A 9,238-nucleotide genomic window follows, 5' to 3' on the forward strand; every position below is an offset into this window, starting at 1 on the left:
TACTTGGACGACCCGTTGCACTTGTCGGTTCAGTTGTGTGAAGTTTAATTTCGCGCACCATAGAACTCAATAATTGAAAAATTGATTTGTGGGATCACTTGTTAAATCTTAATATTCTAATATAATTTTTTTAAAATAAGTACTATATTTATTTAGTGAGATCTAAAAGGTTAAAATATTTAAAATAACTACTATATTTATTTAGTGAAATCCAAAATATTAAAACTAGTTATATACAAAAGATTTGGATCAGGTTAAGTGCATAAAGGATAAAGACGGAGAGGTGTTGGCTCAAGAATAGAAGATTAAAAAAAGGTGGAAGAGCTATTTCTACGAGTTATTTAATGAAGGGCATATGACTCTTCCGAGCCTTGGTCGATTATGCACAAGGAAAGAAGATCAAAACTTTGACTACTACCGAAAGATTCGAGACTTTGAGGTAAAAGAGGCTCTAAAGCAGATGAAAAATAGCAGGGCGGTAGGACTTGATAATATTCCGATTGATGTTTTGAAGGGCCTTAGAGAAAAAAAGTATCAATTGGTTAACTAAGCTTTTTAATGAGATTTTAAGGTAAAAGAAGATGCCTGATGAGTGGAGAAAGAGCACTTTGGTACCTATCTACAAGAATAAGGGGATATACAAAGTTGTAAAAATTATAGAGGGTTCAAGCTCATGAGCCATACCATAAGGTTATGGGAAAGGGTGATAGAACGGAGGTTGAGAAAAGAGACACAAGTAATAGAGAACCAATTTGGTTTTATGCCAGGTAGATCCACCACCAAAGCAATATACTTGTTAAGAAGGATGATGGAGAGGTATTGTAGTAATAAAAGGGATCTATATATGGTGTTTATTGATTTGGAAAAATCATACGATAGGGTGCCAAGGAAGGTCTTATGGAAGATTTTAGAAAAGAAGAGAGTAAGGATCGCATATATTCATGCAATTAAAGACATGTATGATGGGCCACAACAAGTGTAAATACTCAAGATGGTGTGACAGAGGAATTTTCTATTGGTCTAAGATTACACCAAGGATCTTTCTTAAGTCCATACCTTTTCACATTAGTCTTGGAAGTACTCACAGAGTACATCCAAGAGCCTGTTCCATGGTACATGCTTTTTGCCAATGATATCATCCTTATGGGAGAGTCAATGGAAGACCTAAATAAGAAGTTGGACTTATGGAGAGAAGCTCTGGAAGTGTATGGTCTGCGCATAAGCTGCAGCAAGACGGAATATATGGAATGCAAGTTCAGTCTGCGAAGGGAAAACCCTAATATAGAGGTGAAGATTGGAGAAAACATCCTACGAAAAATTAAAAGTTTTAAGTATCTTGGGTACATCATACAGGATAATGGAGAGATTGAACAGGATGTAAATCATAGAATCCAAGCAGGTTGGTCCAAATGGCGGAGTGCATCTGGTTTTATATGCGACAAAAAGTGCCTTTAAAACTTAAAGGTAAATTATACCGCACTGCTATAAGACCGGCTATGCTTTATGATACAGAGTGCTGGGTGGCCAAAGGGAAGCATGAACATAAGCTAAGTGTGGCAGAGATGAAGATGTTGAGATAGATGAGCGGTCATATGCTATTGGATAAAATAAGAAACAAAGATATAAGGGAGAGAGTTGTAGTAGGACCAATTGTGAAAAAGATAGTAGAATTGCGTCTCAGGTGGTTTGAACATGTGAGAAGAAGACCGACAGAGCACCCAGTCAGGAGGGTGGATGAGATGGAGGATGGACAAGGGGTAAAAGGCAGAGGAAGACCTAAGAAGACTGATAAACCATTATTTTATGGTTTATCTTGTGCTCAATTGAGTTATTTTATCAAGTCTTTGCACATTTATTCATACAAATTACATGGTTTTACAATTCCTTCTTAGTTTTGTTCTATGGTTGAAAACTTGCTTCCTAAGCCTTTAATTTGTGTATTTTAATTCCTCTTTATACCATTCAATACCGTGATTTGTGTTCAGTGTTTTCAGGCTTTATAAGGCAGGAATGGCTTAGAGGATGGAGAGGAAGCTTGCAAAAATGGAAGGAACACAAGAAATAAAAGAGACAACCAGCGAGGATCAACGCGTGCGCGTACCTGACACGTACGCGTGGATTGGAGTTTTGCACGGCAACGCGCGCGCGTGCTTGACGCGTACGCGTGACACGCAAAGATGACCAGCGACGCGTACGCGTGACTGACGCGTACGTGACATGCACGACCTGCAGAAATGATAGAAAACGCTGGGGGCGATTTTGGGCCAAGTTTGGATCCAGTTTTCGGCTCAGAAACACAGACTAGAGCCAGAGGACAAGCAGAGACTCAACACACATTCTCATTAGCATAGTTTTTAGTTTTAGTTTTTGAATCTTAGAGAGAAATCACTCTTCCTCTAGGTTTTCTTCACATTTATAGATTTCTAGTTTTTATGCCTTTGCTTTGGATATTGAGAATAGTCATTACCTCCGTTGAAGCTTCCATCATTCTAGTTTGCTTTCTTATTCCTTTACTCCTTTGATTATTTATTAACTCTGTTCAGATACGTATGTTGCATTTTGGGATTTATAAATGCAAAGAACCATTTTTACTTTTAATTAGTTTTCAATTATTCTTTATCATGTCTTCCTTTTATTCTCTTTTTAATTCTGTGCAAGTAATTTTTATGTCAATGGAGTAGACTCCCAACTTGACCTGGGGGTTGATTTAAAAGGAGACCCTAGAATTGAAATGCTCAAGTGATTAGTTAAATTAGAAATTGTTGGCTAACTCTCTAGTCTCTGACTCTAATCCTTCCTAAGGAGAGGATTAGGACTTGGGATTTAGAGTTGGTTAGTTAGTTGCTTGACTTTCCTTACTTCAGCAAAGGATGACCAAGCAGAACAATAACCTCTTACTATTACACTTGGAAAAATCCAACAAGGATAGAACTTCTAATTAATCTACCCCCGGTCAAGGCTTTTAATTGATTATATAAATTCTCTCGTTGAATTTCATTACCTTAAATTACAATCATTTAATTTCCTGTTCTCCAACTCTTAAAAATTCTCGGAAAACTCCTGACTAATAAAATAACACTCTTTTGTCAAATCGTTGGGAGACGACCTGGGATTCTTATGAGCGGATAATTTATACGCTTTTTGGCATTGTTTTTAATATGTTTATAGTATATTTTAGTTAGTTTTTATTATGTTTTTATTAGTTTTTAAATAAAAATTATATTTCTGGACTTTACTATGAGTTTGTGTATTTTTCTGTGATTTCAGGTATTTTCTGGCTGAAATTGAGGGACCTGAGCAAAAATCAGATTCAGAGGCTGAAAAAGGACTGCAGATGCTGTTGGATTCTGATCTCCTTGCACTCAAAGTAGATTTTCTGGAGCTACAGAAGCCTAATTGGGGCGCTCTCAATTGCGTTGGAAAGTAGACATCCTGGGCTTTCCAGCAATATATAATAGTTTATACTTTGCCCAAGTTTTTATGGCCCAAACTGGCGTTCCAAGTCAGCTCAAGAATTTTGGCGTTTAACGCCAGAACTGGCACAAAAGCTGGAGTTAAACACCCAAACTGGCACAAAAGCTGGTGTTTAACTCCAAAAAAAGTCTCTACATGTGAAAGCTTCAATGCTCAGCCCAAGCACACACCAAGTGGGCCTGGAAGAAGATTTCTGCATTAATTACTTATTTCTGTAAACCCTAGGATACTAGTTCTCTATAAATAGGATCTTTTACTATTATATTTTCATCTTGGTTCTTCTGGTTCCCTCTCTGGGGCCGAAGCCAATAACCTCCATTATCACTTTTGTATTTTCAACGGTGGAGTTTCTACACACCATAGATTAAGGTGTGGAGCTCTGCTGTTCTTCATGAATTAATACAAGTACTATTGTTTTTCTATTCAACTCAAGTCTATTTCTTCTCCAAGATATTCATTCGCACCCAAGAACATGATTAATGTGATGATTATGTGACACTCATCACCATTCTCACCTATGAACGCGTGACTGACAACCACTTCCGTTCTACATGCAAACAAGCTTGAATGTGTATCTCTTGGGTTTTTAATCTAAGATTGGAACCTTCGTGGTATAGGCTAGAATTATTGGCGGTCATTCCTGAGATCCGGAACCTCTAAACCTTGTCTGTGGTATTCTGAGTAGGATCTGGGAAGGGATGACTGTGACGAGCTTCAAACTCGCAATTGTTGGGCGTGTGACAGACGCAAAAGGATCAATGGATCCTATTCCAACATGATCGAGAACCGACAGATGATTAGCCGTGCGGTGACAGCGTGCGTTGAACATTTTCACTGAGAGGACGGGAAGTAGCCATTGACAAGGTGATGCCCAACATAAAGCTTGCCATGGAAAGGAGTATGAATGATTGGAAGAAGGCAATAGGAAATCAGAGGTTCAGGAGGAACAAAGCATCTTCATACGCTTATCTGAAATTCCTACCAATGAATTACATAAGTATCTCTATCTCTATCTTTATTTTATGTTGTATTTATCTTTTAATTATCAACTCTCCATCACCATTTGAATCCGCCTGACTGAGATTTATAAGATGACCATAGCTTGCTTCAAGCCGACAGTCTCCGTGGGATCGACCCTTACTCACGTAAGGTTAATTACTTGGAGGACCCAGTGCACTTGCTGGTTAGTTGTACGGAATTGTGACAAAGTGTGATTCACGTTTGAGAGCACCAAGTCCTTTGGCGCTATTGTTGATGATCACAATTTTGTGCACCAAGTTTTTGGCGCCGTTGCCGGGGATTGTTCGAGTTTGGACAATTGACGGTTCATCTTATTGCTTAGATTAGGTACTTTTCTTTTTATTTTTAAGAATGAATTCTAGAGTTTCAAGGTGATGTTCTTATCGTCACAAAAGCTGATTGATTCTCATCAATTTAGCTGCTGAATGTAATGTCCTGCTGAAGCTTTAGACTAATATTGCATGATTCCTGGAATTCTTATTAAAAGTTTTGAATCTCTTTACTCTCTTTTCCATATGATTTTTGCAAAATCACAAAAAAAATTTATAAAATCATAAAAATAAAAAATATTTTATCTTGTCAATTTTTAAGTTTGGTGTCTTTGATGAGCGGATAATTTATATGCTTTTTGGCATTGTTTTTAGTATGTTTTCAGTATATTTTAATTAGTTTTTATTATATTTTTTATTAGTTTTTATTTAAAATTCACTTTTCTGGACTTTACTATGAGTTTGTATATTTTTCTGTAATTTCAGGTATTTTCTGGCTGAATTTGAGGGACCTGAGCAAAAATCTGATTCAGAGGCTGAAAAAGGACTGCAGATGCTGTTGGATTCTGACCTTCTTGCACTCAAAGTGGATTTTTTAGAGCTACAGAAACTCAATTGGTATGCTCTCAATTGCGTTGGAAAGTAGATATTCTGGGCTTTCCAGCAATATATAATAGTCTATACTTTGCCCAAGATTTGATGGCCCAAACAGGCGTTTCAAGTCAGCTCAAGAATTCTGGCGTTTAACTCCAAAACTGGCACAAAAGCTGGAGTTAAATGCCCAAACTGGCACAAAAGCTAGCGTTTAACTCCAAGAAAAGTCACTACACGAAAATGCTTCAACGCTCAGCCCAAGCACACACCAAGTGGGTCTGGAAGAAGATTTATGCATTAATTACCTATTTCTGTAACCCTAGGCTACTAGTTTTCTATAAATAGGACCCTTTGCTATTGTATTTTCATCTATCTTTTACTCAGACTTTGATAGACATTTTCACATTTGGGGCTGGCCTCACAGCCATGCCTAGACCTTGTTCTTATGTATTCTCAACGGTAGAGTTTCTACACACCATAGATTAAGGTGTGGAGCTCTGCTGTTCTTCATGAATTAATACAAAGTACTATTGTTTTTCTATTCAACTCAAGTCTATTTCTTCTCCAAGATATTCATTCGTTCTTTAACTTGATTAATGTGATGATCTGTGACACTCATCATCATTCTCACCTATGAACATGTGCCTGACAACCACCTCTGTTCTATTAGCAATGGCTTGAATGCGTATCTCTTGGGTTTCTAATCTAAGATTGGAACCTTCGTGGTATAGGCTAGAATTATTGGCGGCCATTCCTGAGATCCGGAGTGTCTAAACCTTGTCTGTGGTATTCCGAGTAGGATCTAGGAAGGGATGACTGTGACGAGCTTCAAACTCGCGATTGTGGGGTGTGTGACAGACGCAAAAGGATCAATGGATCCTATTCCGACATGATTGAGAACCGACAGCTGATTAGCCGATGTTGTGACAGAGCATCAGGACCATTTTCACTGATAGGATGGGATGTAGCCATTGACAACAGTGATGCCCAATATAAAGCTTGCCATGGAAAGGAGTATGAATGATTGGAAGAAGGCAATAGGAAAGCAGAGGTTCAAGGGGAACAAAGCATCTTCATACGCTTATCTGAAATCCACCAATGAATTACATAAGTATCTCTATCTTTATTTTATGTTTATTTTCATCACCTTAAACTCCATAACCATTTGAATCCACCTGACTGAAATTTACAAGATGATCATAGCTTGCTTCAAGCCGACAATCTCTGTGGGATCGATCCTTACTCACGTATGGTTTATTACTTGGACGACCCAGTGCACTTGCTGGTTAGTTGTGCGGAATTGTGACAAAGAGTTATGCATGTTTGAGAGCTCCAAGCCTTTGGCGCCATTGTTGATGATCACAATTTCGTGCACCAAGTTTTTGGCGCCGTTGCCGGGGATTGTTCGAGTTTGGACAACTGACGGTTCATCTTGTTGCTTAGATTAGGTATTTTTTTTTCAGAATTTTTAAGAATGAATTTCTAGAGTTTCAAGGTGATGTTCTTATCATCACAAAAGCTGATTGATTTTCATCAATTTAGCTATTGAATGTAATGTCCTACTGAAGCTTGGCCAAACATGTCTAATCTTTTTAGACTGAAGCTTTAGACTAACATTGCATGATTCCTGGAATTCTTATTAGAAGTTTTGATTCTCTTTATTTTATTTTCTATATAATTTTCGAAAAAAATACAAAAAAATTTTAAAATCATAAAACCAAAAATATTTTCTGTTTCTTGTTTCAGTCTATTGTCTAATTTTAAGTTTGGTGTCAATTGCATGTCTTTATCCTTCTAATTTTCAAAAATTTATACATATTGTTCTTCATTGATCTTCAAGTTGTTCTTGATGATTTCATTGCTTTGATCTTCAAATTCTCTTGTTTTGTATGTTTTGTTGTTTCTTACATGCATTTTTACATTGTTATAGTCCTTAGTATACAAACTTTTAAGTTTGGTATCTTGCTTGCATTGTTTATTTGATCTTAGTTGCATTTTTTATTGATTCCCATCATCAAAAATTCAAAAATATTTTTTAAAACTATGTCTTTTCAAGTCAATAATACAGAGAATTGAAGATTCAGAACATTCAGCAGAGGAATCAAACAGAAAAAGCTGGGCGTTCAAAACGCCCAGTGAAGAAGGAAAACTGGCGTTTAAACGCCAGCCAGGGTACCTGGCTGGGCGTTTAACGCCCAAAAAGGTAGAGATTTGGGCGTTAAATGCCAGAATGGGCACCATTCTGGGTGTTTAACACTAGGATGACACTAGAGGGAAGATTTTGTTTTTAATTCACATTTTTTCAAGTTTTCATAATTTTTCAAAATCAAATCTTTTTCAAATCATATCTTTTCAATCATATCTCTTTCAAAATCAATTTCTTTCTATTTTATATTTATTTTTACTATTTTCAAAAATCCTTGCTTCAATTCAAGATTTATGTCAAAAATTTTCAAGTTGTTACTTGCCTATAAAGAAAGGATCAAATTTTAAATTTTAGAATCATATCTTCTAATTTCTTGTTAGTCAAGTAATCAACTTTAGTTTCAAAACTTTCTCTTTTTAATTTGATTTTCAATCATATCTTCTCAATCATATCTTTTCAATCACACCCTTTCTCAAAATTAATTTTCAATCATATCTTTTTAAATTTCAGATTTCAAAATCTTTTTCAAAAAAAATCACTTGATTTCTTTCCCAATCTTAGTTTTCGAAAATCTCAATCAAATTTTCAAATTTCTTTTTAATTATTTCAAAATCTTTTTAATTTATTTTTGAAAATTCTTTCCCTCTTTTCACATCCTTCTATTTAAGGGACTAAGACTCCTCATCAAGGTGCAATTCGAACTCTGTCCCTCTTGATAAAGTTCGAATTCCCTCTTCTCCACCTCCTCTTTCTATTCTTCTTTTCTTCTGACACTTCAAGGAATCTCTATACTGTGACATAGAGGATTCCATACTTTCTTGTTCTCTTCTCTTTCATATGAGCAGGAGCAAAGATAAAAGCATTCTTGTTGAAGCTGATCCTGAACCTGAAAGGACCTTGAAGAGAAAGCTAAGAGAAACCAAAACACAACTCTCTCTAGAGGGCCTAACAGAGCTTTTCAAAGAAGAAGAAACCATGGCATTCGAAAGCAACAACAATGCCAACAATACACGGAAAGTGCTTGGTGACTTTACTGCACCTACTCCTGATTTCTATGGGAGAAGCATCTCAATCCCTGCCATTGGAGCAAACAACTTTGAGCTTAAGCCTCAATTAGTTTCTCTAATGCAACAAAATTGCAAGTTTCATGGACTTCCATTGGAAGATCCTCATTAGTTCTTAGCTGAGTTCTTGCAAATCTGTGACACTGTCAAGACCAATGGGGTTGAACCTGAAGTCTACAGACTTATGCTCTTTCCTTTTGCTGTAAGAGACAGAGCTAGAACATGGTTGGATTCACAACCTAAGGAAAGCCTGAACTCTTGGGAAAAGCTAGTCAATGCCTTCTTGGAAAAGTTCTTTCCACCTCAAAAATTGAGTAAGCTTAGAGTAGAAGTCCAAACCTTTAGACAGAAGGATGATGAGTCCCTCTATGAAGCTTGGGAGAGATATAAGCAATTGATCAGAAGGTGCCCTTCTGACATGCTTTCAGAATGGAGCATCATAGGAATCTTCTATGATGGTCTGTCTGAACTATCCAAGATGTCATTGGATAGCTCTGCTGGAGGATCTCTTCATATGAAGAAGACGCCTGCAGAAGCTCAAGAACTCAGTGAAATGGTTGCAAATAACCAATTCATGTACACTTCTGAAAGGAATCCTGTGAATAATGGGACAACTCAGAAGAAGGGAGTTATTGAGATTGATACTCTGAATGCCATATTGGCTCAGAATA

General features: G+C 36.8%; 1 non-coding gene across 1 annotated transcript; it reads right to left on the bottom strand.

Moving 5' to 3' along the window:
• Nucleotides 1–8,883: 8,883 nt before the first annotated feature.
• On the bottom strand, nucleotides 8,884–8,991 carry LOC148550791 (small nucleolar RNA R71). The gene has a single exon (XR_015892822.1). It is a non-coding gene; the product is annotated as a small nucleolar RNA R71 (small nucleolar RNA).
• Nucleotides 8,992–9,238: the final 247 nt, after the last annotated feature.

Source organism: Arachis ipaensis, chromosome B7 (assembly GCF_059453495.1).
Source record: "Arachis ipaensis isolate K30076 ecotype BB chromosome B7, ASM5945349v1, whole genome shotgun sequence".
Lineage (NCBI taxonomy): Eukaryota > Viridiplantae > Streptophyta > Magnoliopsida > Fabales > Fabaceae > Arachis > Arachis ipaensis.